Consider the following 15499-nt stretch of genomic DNA (forward strand, 5'->3'; position numbering starts at 1 on the left):
TGAAGAGGAGATTTTCATAAGTGAAAATAGATCTTGAATTAGCAATAAATAGAAAACAAAACATGCAAACATATTACAGCCGTAACAAAACAAGACAATAATTAGTTTTAGTCAAAACACATGATTGTGTAGGAAAGGAAAGGAAGCGGTGATTACCACGTGGCTCAACAAAAGCATATTTACATAATTATATTCATACAAACACGAGGTCCTAGTATAATAGCATTAAAGATCCAGCGAGAGATGATATTTACCAGTATGCATTGTTGTGTGCTGCTAATCAGGACTGTGTCCACTCTGGCCAGAACAAGAGCTGTCCCTGCGGTTAAGTATGCTGACCCTCAGCTCCGACCACGCAGCGCTGGAGACGGGGCCCGGATGTGGGGGTTTGCAGGCCTGTGGAGGAGGCATGGGACGGGGTCATAGAGAAGGAGCACTCACCCTCACCTTTCCAATCAGTTGGAAAGCATTGCCTGCAGGTGGGAAGTTAAGATTCTTGAACACAAGAATTGTATTTTTAAAATATGTCCAGAACAATGATAAAATATGAGGAGGAAGATGCAGGGAAAATGTTTTTTGATATTAAAAATGTTTATAGTAAAAAAGGTTTTTCAGCTCTTTAAAATATATGCTTATATAACTTTGTTATTAAAATAAACTCTAAAGGTTTTATGTCTTGAGTGTCCACATGCTTAGTCTAGGTACTACTATGTGTCGGATTAGATCTCAAATTTTAAAATGGAGAATAATTAGAGTACTGTGAGAAATAAATGTCTGTTGCTTAAGCCAACCAGTCTACGGAATTTTTGTTACAGCATTCCAAATGAACTAAGACATATATAATCCATATTCTTTTCATTTTAATTATGTATTCAAAAACTAAATGTTGAAAAATGTGATATCAATTTATTTTAATTCCCAAGGGATGGTTAACACAAATGAAAAATAAATTGTGATAATTGCATTCCACAATCAGAAAACATAGATGAGTCATAGGGATATGTTTCTTTTTAAGCAGAAAATACATGAAATTGTTAACATAACACTAAAAATGTCCAGGAAAACAAATCCTATTATAAGTTTGCATAAATTTTTGAAAGGATATTTTAAAGGGACTTCAAGGACATATTCTCTTTTAGAATAGTTTGTAATCACTTTAAAGTAATAGAGTTATATATAGACCCTAAAATGTTTTTCTAAAATAATTTATAAAATATATATATTATACGTAAAATATATATATTTTTTTCTTGGAATTAAAATAATTTGCTTGCAACGCAAGGATTAACCTGCATCAATTCTGCCTTAATCTGGTCCTTGTCCTTTTGCCAAATGATCCTGTGCTCATTGGTTTTCACCGTCTGAAAATGTTCCTGCTCACTTGTGTGTATCTAAGATCTCGCTGGCATGTACTGGAATTAATCACACTCACCTCCTTGGAACCCAGGCTCATGGAAGCTTTTGAATCCATGTTTAAATCATAAATATCACCTAATCAATAAGACAATATTATCGAGGTAAAAGAATGTGACAGGGTCCTCTGAAGTGCAGGAGTAGAATCAAAGCCAAAGCTTTTCAGAGGTTAATTTATGAACTTAACACAGTCTTCTGATTGAACGGTGTAGCCTCTATGAGACTAGTGGTTTAGTCTGTGAGTCACGTCCTATTCTTGCAACCCCATGGAATGTAGCCTGCCAGGCTCCTCTGTCCAAGAGAGTCTCCAGGCAAGAATACTGGAGTAGGTTGCCATCTCCTTCCCCAGGGGACCTTTCTGACTCAGGGATAGAACCCAGGTCTCTTCCATTGCAGGCGGTCTCCTGCATTGCAGGCAGATTCTTTACTGACTGAGCCACCAAGGAAGCTGCAAAACAGAGAATTCTGAGTATTTAAGAATACACATTGCCTCCTTCACTGAATTATTAGAACTTTTTTCCACAGGATTCTAAAAATTCATGTCTGATGAGTCCATCCCCTATGGGAGAGTTGATTTTTATAAGTTTTCCAAAAGCTATTAACACTAAAGTTTTCATCTGTCATTCTGAATTTTCCTAATCCACTCGTACTTCAGTCTCTTAGATGATGACTTTGTGTTTTATCTCCGCTACTCAAATATCTAACACCTCCTCATCTAAGCTTATTTGCCAGTGCACTTGGGTCCTGCTTCACTGAGAAATAAGAATAATCAGAAATGAACATCCATGGCACCGATGTCCTCTACAGCCTGTTATACAGAGTGAAAGAAGTCAGAGAAAAACAAGTGTGGTATATTAATGCAACTAGAAAAATAGTGCAGATGAAGCTATTTGCAGTGCGGGAATAGAGATGCAGATATAGAGAACAGACATGTGGACACAGTTGGGTAAGGAGGGGGTGGGACGAATTGACAGAGTAACACTGAAATACATACACTACCACGTGTAAAAAGATAGCTAGTGGGAGCTCAGCTCTGTGCTCTGTGACGACCTAGAGGGTGGGAGGGAGCTTCAAGAGAGAGGGGACGTATGTGTACTTGTGGCCAATTCACCTTGCTATGCAGCAGAAACTAGCACAACATTGTAAAGCAACTGTCCTCCAGTTAAATATAAACGGAGAAAAGGAAAAGAGAATATCCCAAGGCTCCTAACATCACAACACCCACTTCCAGGCTCTCCCTCGATGAGTCCTGCCACCCATCCTGTTAATCCAGATGCACGTCTCGCCACTGTCTACAACTGAGCTTGAAAATATCACATTTGTAAATACCACACTCCCTCCTGCTTTTTCAAGCATATAATTCTGGATTCTCATGCGTCCTCACATTTTCTCAGCCAACCGAATCACTATCCTTAGCAACAAGCATGTTATGATACCTCTGATCTCTTTCACAAAAGTCCTTTTATCCCCACATCTCCTTTCAGAAACTTCTGTTTTCTTCCCATTCACCAAAAAACTTGTAAAAGGAGTGAACTAGACTCACTGTTTCCGACTCCTCTCCCCCCACTTTCTCTTTAATCCATTTCAACCAACTTTTGTTCCCACCCTTCCACCAACACAGATCATGAAAGATGCTCAGTGACATTCACCTCACCAAATGAAACAGTGCATTTGGTGTCTTCATCTTATTTGATCTATAAGAAGCATTTGAAGCCTGGATCCCTCAGTGCTCTCAGATACCTTTTTAGAATTAGCATTCCAAAGTATGAAACTCAAATGATTTTGTCCCTGTAGCTCCACTGATCGATCTAAGTCTTCTTGGACTTAGACCCCTCAAACACTGGAAAGTCCTACACCTACTTACTTTTCCATCTACCCTTATTCTGCTGGTTATCTTACTTATTCTCATGGCTTTAATTTCTATGCCTGAAACTCCCAAATTTATATGCAGTACCTGGGTCTCTCCCCTGAACTCTAAGCTCAGATATGCAGAGTATAGTCAGCATCTCTATCAGGATGGATAAAATTTTAACTATTGAATTAATCACCCCAGTCCTCCTTCTCCCCCAGTTAATAGCATTTCTATACCAGATGCTTAGTCCAACATGGTAATTGTATTCTCTTATTTTTATTATCAATCTATAACAATAATTCATCTTATCCTCTCCTTTACTTACCACCCTAGACAAGGTTATACATATCTCTTGTCTGTTTTATTTTAATCGTTTTCAAGCTAATACCCCTGCTTTCTTTCTTCCCTTCTTCCAGTCTACCCTTAACACAGAATGATCTTTTTATAACATGTCAGACTATGTCAATTCTCTGCTTAAAAATCCCCCATGGGTTTTCATCTCATTAAGACTAAAAGTCAAGTCTTTACATGGTGTGTGAAGCCCTGCATATCTGAAACTTCATAATCTTTTAACTCATTCCCTCTTTGGTCATGCCACTCCAGCTGCACAGAATTCTTTGTTCCTTTGCATCTGGGTACGTGTCGCTCAGATAATCTACACACCTGTTCCCCCTTTAGGTTTTTGCCCAAAGTCACTATTGTAATGAAGCCTGATATAGCAGGCTATTTACAGCAGGGAAAAAAAAAAAACACCACCCTCTGTAGTCCCTATATTCCTGCTTTATAGGTCTCAATAGAAGTGATCATCACCTGAAATACATCATAATTACATATTTACTTCATGAGCAACTTACTCACCTCCAGAGGATCGTCCCAACCCAGGGGTTGAACCCAGGTCTCCTGCACTGCAGGGGGATTCTTTATCAGCTGAGCTACAGGGGAAGCCCCAATTATATATTTGCTTTATGAACAACTCCCTCTCTTGGAACATAAGCTTCATGAGGTCACAGAACACATATTGCATGAATGAATAAAAAGTAGTTTTTAAAATGATGGTGTCTTTTACAGTTGAGAGCACTTCAAAATAGAGGAAATATGATAATTATTATGTTTTAAGTGTAGACTTTAGAGATTATTTTTGAACAACTTAGGAACATAATTGCAAAGATTCACGTTACAGTGAAAATAGTTCTTATTTTAAATAACTGCCTTTAATGTCAGCTCAGCCTTCAATGACATTCAAAAATAGATCTCAGGACCCTGGTCACATCTCCATTCTTTCCCCCAGAGCAGCTCTCTTCTTAATACTAGTCTTGTTAATTCACGTATATTTTGTAAATCGCCTCACTCTCCGTAGGTGATCTTGGCTTGTATTTCAGAATGAGAACAGTCATTAAAAGTGAAAACAGCCTGGCAGCCTGAGGTTCTGCCTCATCAGGAAGCTGGTTTGAGTTGCTAAAGTCAACAGGGTGGGAGGCACGCAGACAAGAGACAGGGATTTATTTCTCTTTCTAGTTATACTTAATGGGGGTATCACGCCTGTCATCTCCACGATTTCAAACAAACATTTCTTCCTTCATACTATCCGTATTGATTCATTGAGTGTTTATTATATACTGGAATTATCATCCAATTATGCTTTCTCTGGGCTTCCCTGGTGACTCAGATGGTCAAGAAAGTGCCTGCAATGCAGGAGACCAGATTTGATCCCTGCATCAGGAAGATTCCCTGGAGGAGGAAATGGCTACCCACCCCAGTATTGTTGCCTGGAGAATTCCATGGACAGAGGAACCTGGTGGGCTACAGTCCATGGGGTTGTAGAGTCAGACACGACTGAGTGACTAATACGTGCACGCGCGCACACACACACACACACACACACACACACACACACACACACATGCTTTTTCTCTTTTGCTGTTCAAGTTGTTTCAGCTTTGGCCTTGGGTCACTCTTTCATTTTTCTCCTGTGCCCTGTTGACATCATTATGGATTTTTTTGAGCACTTTCTTACTTTATGGCCATAAAAGATCCTCCAGATTTATCTCATATATTCCTGCCCCGGTCATTTTGGTGGTGGTGGTGGTTAATTGCTAAGTTGTGTCCAACTCTTTTGTGACCCCATAGATTGTAGCCCACCAGGTTCCTCTGTCCACAGAATTACTCAGGCAAGAATAAAGGAGTGGGTTACCATTTCCTCCTCCAGAGAATCTTCTAGATGCAGATATTGAAGCCTTGTCTCTGCCCTGCAAGTGGATCTTTTACGGCTGAGCCATTGAAGAAGCCTTGCATGCATGCATGCTCAGACATGCTTCAGTCATGTCCAACTCTCTGCAAGCAAGCTCCTCTGTTCATAGGATTCTCCAGGCAAGAATACTGGAGTGGGTTGCCATTTTCTCCTCCCAGAGATCTTCCCAATCCAGGAACTGAACCCATATCTCCTGCAACTCCTGCTTTGCAGGCAGATTCTTCTACCTCTGAGCCACCTGGGAAGCCTGGGGAAGCCCTGGAATCAGTCAAATCTCTAAGAAGTCCTGATTTCTTTTCAGGGAGAAGGCCACCATATAAATCACATCTGGGCTATGTCAGCTGACAGAGCAAGGAAATATATGTGTGTACTAACCTGTTATAAACATGTCTTTAAGTAACTGCCTGTATGTCTATTAAACTAAACATGAGGTTAAACTGATGTATTTAGTCCTAATCCACAACCACAGGATCATTCTGGTCTCCTCCCTGGTTGATTCTTACTAAGTCAGCCACTAAACCTCTCTGGTTATCTCTTATTCCAACACTGAGAAATCCGGTTTCTACCATCCTTCATCTATTTACATGACTGTCAGAACCCATGTAAAGCAATGTAGGAATCTCTATCCATGCTGAGTGGGAAACATCTGTGCCATCTGGAATTACTATCTGATAAATAGAAAATGTCTCTGTGACTCAGATTCCTCCTCTGTAAAATGGAATAACGACCATATCTACCTCATATGATAAGTGTTAAAGGATAAATATATAAAAGTGCTCAGTTCAGTGCCTGCCATATATCAAGTGCCTGTAGTTATCGGCATTTGTTGTTCTGTTACTATTAATAGTACACGTGTCTTCTAGCCATGACTCTGCTGCATTTTGCTGTGCTGTGCTTGGTCACTCGGTTGTGTCTGACTCGTTGGAATCCCATGGACTGTAGCCCTCCAGGCTTCTCTGTCCATGAGATTCTCCAGGCAAGAGTACTGAAGTGGGTTGCCATGCCCTCCTTCAGGGGATCTTCCCAACCCAGAGATCAAATTCGGGTCTCCCATATTACAGGCAGATTCTTTACCAGCTGAACTAGCATGTTAAAACTTTTTTTTTTTTTTTAAGATACAGGTTATCTTTATTGTTAAAAATGTGAGTGATATAAAATGGCTTTTCAATTCCCCTGATGGTGGAGTGGATAAGAGTCCACCTTTCAGGGCAGGGGACCCAGGTTCCGTCCCTGGTCTGGGAAGACCCCACATGCCACAGAGCATCCAGACCCGAGCACCACAAGAACTGAGTCTGCACCCAAGAGCCTGTGCCCCACAGCTAGAGAGCTGCCCCCTCTGACCACAACTAGAGAAAACCCACGCAAAAGCAAAGAAGACCCAGCGCAGACAAAAATAAATATGTAAATTAAAAAAAATATCACTGCAAATGGTGACTGCAGCCATGAAATTAAAATATGCTTGCTCCTTGGAAGAAAAGTTATGACCAACCTAGACAGCATATTAAAAAGCAGAGACATTACTTTGCCAACAAACAACCATCTAGTCAAAGCTATGGTTTTTCCAGTAGTCATGTATGGATGTGAGAGTTGGACTATAAACAGCTGAGCACCAAAAAATTGATGCTTTTGAACTATGGTGTTGGAGAAGACTCTTGAGAGTCCCTTGGACTGCAAGGAGATCCAACCAGTCCATCCTAAAGGAGATCAGTCCTGAATATTCATTGGAAGGACTGATGTTGAAGCTGAAACTCCAATACTTTGGCCACCTGATGCGAAGAACTCATTGGAAAAGACCCTGATGCTGGGAAAGATTGAAGGCAGGAGGAGGACACGACAGAGGATGAGATGGTTGGATGGCATCACTGACTCAATGGACATGAGTTTGGGTGGACTCTGGGAGTTGGGTGATGGACAGGGAGGCCTGACGTGCTGCAGTCCATGGGGTCGCGAAGAGTCAGACACGACTGAGCGACTGAACTGAACTGAACTGGAAAAATGACAAGATGGCCTTTCAAAGTTGATGTGAAAGACAAGAATTTATTTATGTAAGAACATTGCTTATTACATATGTCATTCATAAACTGTGTGAACATATCTATACAATATTTTAAGATACTTTAGTAATTGATAAAATTGCTGTATTTGGGGATAATGAATTCAAACCCTATTTTTTAATAATACATTTGTTCATTTTAAATAAATCAATGTCCAAATAACTACACATGCCAGGTGTATTTATGCATTAATATTGCTTTCCTTTGACCTGGTTTTCCTCTAGCTTTCCTGTTTATTTTCTTCATGCTACATATATCTCAATATCTCAATAAAGATGAGCTGTTTATAGGAAGGAACACTTTCATCCCTCCTGATATTTCTTTCTGGAGGAGGGCTCTTTCTTCTTTTCTTTTTAAATTTATTTTTTAATTGGAGTATAATTGCTTTATAATGTGTTGGTCTCTGCTGTGCAACATGGTGAATTAGCTCTATGTGCACATATATCCCCCCTCTCTCGAGCCTCCCTCTCCTCTAGTCAGCACCAGTCCCTGAGCTGAGGTCCCTGTGTTATACGGCAGCGTCCCCCTAGCCGTCTACCTTACACACGGTAATGTATATATGTCAATGCTGTCCTCTCAATTCATCCCACCCCCTCCTCTCTCTGCATGTCCATAAGTCCATTCTCTGTGTCTGTATCTCTATTCCTGCCCTGAAAATAGGTTCATCAGTACCAGGGAGGCTCTTTCCTAAGCCCTGTTAACTCATCTCAGCCTGTATTCCTCCCCTGGATGTAGCATACTTTACCTCATTGGCTGGTCAAAGTCAGTGGTCATCCGTGGGTGAATGGAGTTTCCCATAGTCCAGAGCATCCAGACGGATTGTTTGATCTGTTTTTGCAAGTCATCCCACAAGGACCAAGATGTAACTGGGGTAAGATGGAACAGCTTGGCCAACTTTCTCCAGTGGTTTCTTAAAGTCAGCCTTTACCTGACTGTTCTGGTGGGTAAGAGAGACCAAGGTCACTCTGACCACCCTGCGCAAGGCTCACATTCAGTAGATAAGGACCATGTGGCTTTACAGTTGTTAAGCTCGGATGTTCCCGTTCTAAGTGATTGAAGTCTTTGCCATGAAGTTGTTAAGTATTTTGATGATTGGTTCTGCCCGAAGCTGCATTCCCTGGCTGAGCCTTTAGAAGTTAGGAGAGTGATTCTTTTCATTCTCTATTTACTGCCTGTTTAGTCTGTTTGTTTCTTATTCAGCAATTAGTTCATACCTCAGAGAAAAGACATGCTGTTTGTTGGCTCCACTGAGAACCTCAGGGCTGCCAGGGTACTCTAATCCAGGGATTACCATTCATACTGTCTTCGATGGTAAATGCACCCCCGGAGCACAAGTATGCAACATCCTAACAAAATATATCAAATGAAAAATTACTTGTCTTTTAGTATAAATGAGCATATTGAATTGCTCTTTAGAGATTTAAGAATTATTTCATAAATCCGCAATCAATTCTGAACATGTATGTCCATTTCTTTGGAGCATGTTTTTGTCTTAAGAGAAATTACATTACGTAGAAATAAACAACCAAAGATGCTGAAACACACAAAGAGAGACATACACCACTCACTCAACAGCTCTTCAAAGCACAATTTATTCACTTCAAGACAGCAAGTATTAAAGACTCTGGGACGTGATAAATTAGGTCTATTGTTCTGTTCTCTGAGTTTTGCAGGCTTCTGAGTTGCTGGCATTTGAGAAAGGAAAGGAAACTGTTATATCTGCATCTTGCTTCCTATTAAGCTTGGATCTGCTCTGCATCACAAATGCCATGCTCCCAATTGACAGAGACGAGGGACTTTTGCGCTTAACAGATGGCCTTTTCATAATCACCCTGCCCACTTGTTTTTAACTGGCTTTGTTTGTCTTCAAAGCTATCTCCAACACCTGTTTTAGTTCAGGATAATCTTTACAAAAATATCAGGAGTAGTGAAGTCGGAAAGCATACGGCATGAGTTTTCCTAGGTTCTACACACTATAGAGGAGCTTCCCTGGTGCTCAGTGGTAAAGAATTCACCTGCAATGCAGGAGATATAGGCTAGATCCCTGGGTCTGGAAGATCCCCTGGAGAAGGAAATTGTAACTCCCTCCAGTATTCTGGCCTGAAAAATCCCATGGACAGAGGAGCCTGACAGGCTACAGTCCATATGCTTACAAGAGTCAGACACCTCTTAATGACTAAACCACCATCACCACACACTATAGAGAGTCAGTCAGTCAGTTCACTCAGTTATGTCCAATTATTTGTGACCCCATGGACTGCAGCACGCCAGGCCTCCCTGTCCATCACCAACTCACGGAGTTTACTCAAACTCATGTCCATCGTGTCGGTGATGCCATCCAACCATCTCATCCTTTGTTGTCCCCTTCTCCTCCTGCCCTCAATCTTTCCCAACATCAGAGTCTTCCCAAATGAGTCAGTTCTTCACATCAGGTGGCCAAATTATTGGAGTTTCAGCTTCAACATCAGTCCTTCCAGTGAATATTCAGGACTGATTTTCTTTAGGATGGACAGATACGATCTCCTTGCAGTCCAAGGGACTCTCAAGAGTCTTCTCCAATACCACAGTTCAAAAGCATCCATTCTTTGGCACTCAGCTTTCTTTATAGTCCAACTCTCACGTTCATACATGACTACTGGAAAAACCATAGCCTTGACTAGACAGACCTTTGTTGACAAAGTAATGTCTCTGTTTTTTAATGTGCTGTCTAGGTTGGTCATAACTTTTCTTCCAAGGAGCAAGCGTCTTTTAATTTCATGGCTTCAGTTACCCTCTGCAGTGACTTTGGAGCCCAAGAAAATAAAATCTCTCACTGTTTCCATTGTTTCCCCATATATTTGCCATGAAGTGATGGGACCGGATGCCATGATCTTAGTTTTCTGAATGTTGAGTTTTAAGCCAACTTTTTCACTCTCCTCTTTCACTTTCATCAAGAGGGTCTTTAGTTCTTTGCTTTCTGCCATAAGGGTGGTGATATCTGCATATCTGAGATTACTGATATTTCTTCTGGCAACAGATGACTCTTGCTATAGAAACACACTCACACACACGTTCAGAGTCTGTGTTCTTAGGAAATCCACTGTCAAGTTATAATTATTGACCACATAGCACAACATGGTTAGATGGTTAAAAGCTATATTAGATGGAGAAAGTATAAAAAGAACCAGGAATTAATTTTCTCTAAGAAAGCACCACCAACTTTTGCATTACCAGTTGTTTATGTCAACTTTGTAGATCTATATGAACAGAGTAAATGTGACAAGCCTGTACTCCCAAAGCAATTGATTCATAAAAGTTATTTAATAACCCATGTGTGAAATTTATATTAGCTATATAAATATATATATATATGCACACACAGAGACACAAAGGTATGCATTCATGAGTGTATTCAGTCAGCCAATCAGTTCTTATCAGATTATTTCTCACACTCCTAGTTTATTGATAGCAATAAACCAATAGGTTGATGGATAGATAGACAAGATGGATAGATAGACATATAGATGAAGCAAAACAAGCAAGTAAAAAACCGGAAAGATTCCACAAAGAAGGAGAAAAGAGAAACCCCCATAATTTCTTGTGTTTGTGATATAAAGGATTGTAATTATACTTCAGCTAAGAGGCTGTAAAAGAAAACTGATCACTAACTGGAATCACGTGGTCAATAATAACTGTTCTTAAGGTTAACCACAGCCCTCATCTTCCTGTGGTCAATGGTGCGGGGCCCCACACAGAGGACCTGAGAATTAATGACACTCGACCTTCTCACCCTGAATCAAAGAGGAGGCGGAGAATAAAGCGGTACCCACAGGCCGTGAGAACAGACCCAGGCTCTTCCCAGGCAGTGCCGGGCTTTCCCTAAGCCGCACTCCTACGCCTGCAGTGTGACCACCTAAGGATCTCATAACGCAGGTTCGTTATTCACCTTTGTCTATGGAAAAGTCAGATTACTTCATTCCATTCCAGCAAAATCCTGGGAGATGCCAAGGCTAGCGGTCTGTGGGGAACTTGAGCAGCAAGTCTCCGGGACCTCTCTGTCTCAGGTAGGAAGGGTAGGCATGTAACAAGCGAACTGGCTCTGCACCCTGCAGCTGAAGCCTCTACAAGAGAAACAGTGAGGAGATCAAATGTCCTCATTCCCAGCGGATCCACAGCCAGAGAAACACCTTTACTGAGAGGCAGCCAAATCCCCCCAGAGAAGTATAGTGTATAAAATTTTAAAAAGTCACAAGTTTTCATCAACTTGGTAACTCCCCCCAAAAACCAAAAAAACAATAGTGACTTCTCACTTTTGAAAATGCCTTGCACAATTCTTTTCTTAAGCTTCTCCTTCTCTTTGCCCCGTGTTCTCACCCCTCCCTTCTCCCTACCATCTTTCTCTCCATTTTCTCATTTTGAAATTCCTTCATTCATTCTTCTGGGTCATGCAGATACCAATAACTTAATTTTATTTTTGCATTTTTTCTGTGAACTTGAAATTATTTCCAAACAGTTTTAAGAAGATGAAGAAAGAGTGAAAAGGGACTTCACTGGTGGTCCAATAGTGAAGACTCTGTATTCCCAGGCCCAGATTTCAATCCCTGGTCAGGGAACTAGATCCCACAGGCAGCAACTAAGAGTTTACATGCTGCAACTAAGACCCAACACAGCCAAAAAAATAAAGAAGAGAAAAAAGGTTGAAAACGACAAATTTATACAATCACAACTCCAAACTATCTTTGTTGACTCAAATTATCCATCATCTCATTTTGCATTTTTAAATACACATTCCCTTGTAACTCAGTCCGTAGAGAGTCTGCCTGCAATGCAGGAGACCCGGGTTCAATCCCTTGATCAGGAAGGTCCCCTGGGGAAGAAAATGGCAACCCACTCCAGTATTCTTGCCTGGGAAATCCCATGGACTGAAGAGCCTGGCAGGCTATAGTCTGTGGGGTTGGAAGAGTCGGACACAACTGAGCGACTAAGCACACGTGTATATACATATGTATATATGTGCAGGTTTACTTTTATATATTTGTATATGCTTTTTATATATGTATATATGCTCAGATTCACTTTTGAAGAGTAAATTTTACATATCAAATTGATCTGTTTACTGTCGACAATATTTCCTGTGGGGACCCAAGTGATTTACTTAAAACTTTAATCAGTATTGCTATTTTAGAAGCAGTTTTGCCCTAATTTCCTTCTTCCCTGGGACATGTTGACAGTTATTAGTGTTGATGCTTTTGGAAGTAGGTTAATTTCTTTAAGTTATTCGTTACTCTTGCCAACCTGAGAGCTCAGTTGGTAAAGAATCCACCTGCAATGCAGGAGACCCCGGTTGGATTCCTGGGTCGGGAAGATCCACTGGTGAAGGGATAGGCTACCCACTCCAGTATTCTTGGGCTTCCCTTGTGGCTCAGCTCGTAAAGAATCCGCCTGCAGTGCAGGAGACCTGGGTTCAATCCCTGGAGAAGGGAAAGGTTACCCACTCCAGTACTCTGGCCTGGAGAGTTCATGGACTGCATAGTCCATGGGGTTGCAAAGAGTCGGACACAACTGAGTGACTTTCACTTTACTCATGTTTATAAGATACAGTTTTCATAAAATATGTATTATGCCTGTCATTGATCTCTTCGATCCTTGTTGCATAAGTTTTATGAGGTAAATAAGAAAGTAATTTATTTATTTCACTTTCTTTTTCTTATCCTACTTTCAATGTAAAAATAAGCCAGCTGAAATTTGTAAACATCAAATCATCTATTGATGGTAATTTTAACTTAAATGCCATTTTAAATTTCTTCATATTCTTTTGGGATTGGAATAAAAACAGATTCTGGCTTAATAATCCAGTTTTACAAAAATTCTTCAATTCAACAACATTTAAAGTAATCTTGGTTCTAATTATTATAAAAGCCCAAGCTGGTGTTGATGCATTGTTGGTAATAAAGCTGAATATAAAATATTTTTTTCCGAAAGAAGTGTAAAAGTGAATTGCTTTAGAGGGAGAAATTCAAAAGGATTGTTGATAGCTTTATAAACACCTCCAAAATGTTAGAAGAACTCCAAAGAGAGTTTAATAGTTCGGCTGGGAAAGAGAAAAACAGAAGGGATGTTACAGTGGGAAAGGGAATTGTTAAATTTGTTTCCAATGGCTTGTCAGTGCAGATACTCTTGAAAATAAGAAAACCAATCTACAGATGTGTTCCCTATGCTGCTGCAAAAGCAGAGATTGATCAGAGGCAAGGATCAATTGTCTACTGAAGTTTGCAGTTTTGTTCATTTCTGTCAGAATTTTTTGAAGATATGCACTTAAAAATGTCAGATTAGTTCTGTTATATAATTTAGTTTCAGTGGCAAGTGCATATTAGTCTATTTGCTTATTTGCTAAAATGGTATCAGTTGATAGTTGTACTCTTTCTCATAAGTTTATTCTAAGAAGTTTATGAAAACAAATTATTTTAATTGTCACATATTAGTAAAATGTGTGTTCGTTGCTCAGTCCTGTCCAACTCTTTGTGACCCCATGGACTGTAACCTGCCAGGCTCCTCTGTCCATGGAATTCTCCAGGCAAGAATATTGGAGTGGGTTGACATTCCCTTCTCCAGGGGATCTTCCGGACCCGAGGATCAAATCCCAGTCTCCTGCATTGCAGGCAGACTATCATTTGAGCCACCAAGGACTGAATTCTCCAGTTTTGCATAGGCTTTTAATTCTACATGTGTTTGCTTGTTTGTTTTTAAGAACTATAAATCCAAGTTGAAATAAGTTCACTTTGTTATTTTAATTAAGTACAGATGAAGGATATTAAGTAGATTTACATGTTGGTTCATAGTCATGGTACTCAATTAAAGTAGGTATAGATGGTCATTTGTCATACAGATCGTTTTAAAATGTATTAGAAATTCTAGTGTATACCTGATTTCATGGCAGTGGATTTTATAATGACCATATATATTCAATGATTTATGATGAGTTTTTATTCTCTGGTAGATGTTTCTATACATTATGTCAAATCCTAATAAGAACTATAAAAGATATTTCTTTTCATCCCAAAATGTTCTCATCTTTTAAAAAAATTCTGCACACAAACTAAACTGAATATTTTTAGCCCTTCTTAAATTAATCTTCAAGTTCCCACAAATTCAAATTCAAGTTAGTTGTTCAGTAGTGTCCAGCTCTTTGTAACCCCATGGACTGTAGCCAACCATGCTCCTCTGTCCAGGGGATTCTCCAGGCAAGGATACTGGAGTGGGTTACTATTCCCTTCTCCAGAAGATCTCCCCCACCCAGGGATCAAACCTAGGTCTCTAGCGTTGCAGGCAGATTCTTTACTATCCAAGCCATGAGGGAAGCCCAAAACTTGTATTTGTGTCTCAGACTGAGACATTATCCCAAGTGCTGAGTCATGGTCTGGAAGTTCTGAATCATTGTCTGGAAGTGCTGTTGTCTTATCTCCTGCTCAAGCTTCCAATCTCCTTTTCTCATCCTTTGAAGTCTCAACTTTAATATACATTTTTATGGAGATACTCCTTTTCCTCAGTGAACTAGTTCACTTGCCACTCCTTCAAGCTCCCACATTCATTTCTAAATTTCCCTAATGTTGCTTTTTTGGAGGTCTGAATCTTCCTTTAATCTTAACACTATGAAGCTGGGGGTTTTTAACATTTCTGCTTATTAAAGTACCCCGGGGTTTATTATGGTGTCTGGTGCATAATATGACTCATTAAGAATATTTTGTGTGTTAATGATAGGATTCCCATTTACACTGAAAAAAATTGAAGTTCAGGCAAAAAGGGAGCATGAGCAGCCTTACCGTCAATAAGGGGCAGAACTAAGATTCCAAGCAAATTTGTTTTCACTTCAATCTCCTGCTGTCTTTAACAACACAGCTTCATTCAGCATGGCTTGCATGGTTAGTTTGTGAACACAGAAGTACCCTCTGGCAT

Source organism: Cervus elaphus, chromosome 27, assembly GCF_910594005.1.
Source record: "Cervus elaphus chromosome 27, mCerEla1.1, whole genome shotgun sequence".
Classification (NCBI taxonomy): domain Eukaryota; kingdom Metazoa; phylum Chordata; class Mammalia; order Artiodactyla; family Cervidae; genus Cervus; species Cervus elaphus.